This window comes from Geospiza fortis, unplaced genomic scaffold (assembly GCF_000277835.1).
Source record: "Geospiza fortis unplaced genomic scaffold, GeoFor_1.0 scaffold171, whole genome shotgun sequence".
NCBI classification, from domain to species: domain Eukaryota; kingdom Metazoa; phylum Chordata; class Aves; order Passeriformes; family Thraupidae; genus Geospiza; species Geospiza fortis.
Genome location: NW_005054313.1, coordinates 6775646 through 6776961, shown reverse-complemented (window position 1 = coordinate 6776961; position 1316 = coordinate 6775646). Strand labels below are relative to the sequence as shown.

The window sequence follows — 1316 nt, the reverse complement described above, 5'->3', positions numbered from 1 at the left end:
CCGCCCGCGCAGCCCCGGAGTCCCCGCCATGGGCACCCGGCACAGCCCCGCGGGCCGACATCTTGCCGGAAGTGACGGCGCGGCGTTGGGGCCCGACCTGCTCGGAAGGCGAAGGACGGCGCGGCCCTGGGAGAGCGCTGAGGGCTGCGGCACCGCGACAGCGCTGAGGGAGGCGCTGGGGGCTGCGGCACCACGGGCCGCTCTGCCCCGCGCTGGGGACCCGCCTTCATCCTACGAGAATCGCATCAGCAGCTGGGAAAGCTGCGATGTGTGCCCTGCACGGCATGTGTGACACGTGCGGAGCAGCGGTGAAAGCCTGTGGGTTTGAGTTTGAGAGCAATCTGACACCTCTTAGCAATTTTTTGGGTCAGCTCTGCAGCAGACTCTGACTTTTCCCCCTCCCCAGAGACCAGTCTGATATTCTGTCGAAGTTTCTCGACGTCTTTTATCTGTTGCGCACTGCCTGGATCATCCGTGGAAAACCCCCTGGGGTTTTGCCTAAGATTAAGGGAAATCCCTGAGTTTTTCTCAGCGGGAGATCCCCCGCAGTTGCAGGACACAAGTTCATTGAATCGCTGCCTCTTTTAGGCAGGTTTAAGTCACGCACCTATGTTACATTTGTGCATCGTGCAAGAAGGAACACTTGGTCCTGCAGGTAGGAGAGAGTGGGGAACACGGCACGGAAACTGCTCCTGCCAGCAGGGAAATGAGAATCTAGAAGGAATAAACTCATTAGACCACTGCTCTCACAAAATGTTCAGCTGCTTTGTGACATGTACAGAAAAGCCATTTACAGAGGGTTCAATTTATGTGCTAAACTGCATAAACACAGAAAAAAAGTAAAGCAAAAAAATGAAGAGAATAAAGTGTTAATAACATGGCTTCTGGGAATCACACCTGCTCATTCTGTACTTCACTTTTAATACTGTTCACTAAGTCTGTATTTGTCCAAGTTCACTGGGAAGGAATATTGTTCATCTGTACAGTTTGGGAGTGTTAAATTTTGGAATAACATTGTCTGTTTATAGGTAGCCCACAGCTCCAGAATGATGAACAAGTAGCTGAAATTTGGAAGGTGCTGGAACAAATACATTGGTTGTGAGCAGGTTGGCAATATCTAGACACCATGCAACTGAGACAGCATCAACTTCAGTACAAACTTGAAGAAAGAAATATAGGTTTAGTATTGTAAAAGTTGTTATTTTCTGCTTTCTTCAACCTTATAAAATGTTACTTCTTTTCACCAGGAAAAGGAGCAAGAGAAACTTTTGATTGTAGGGTTTTTTTTTTGGGGGGAGGGGGGGGGGGGGGGGAAA

General features: G+C 49.8%; 1 protein-coding gene across 1 annotated transcript in view; it reads right to left on the bottom strand.

Moving 5' to 3' along the window:
• Positions 1-1316, bottom strand: part of LOC102042725 (myocardial zonula adherens protein) — a 52270-nt gene that overhangs the window by 6329 nt on the left and 44625 nt on the right. The window lies entirely within an intron of this gene.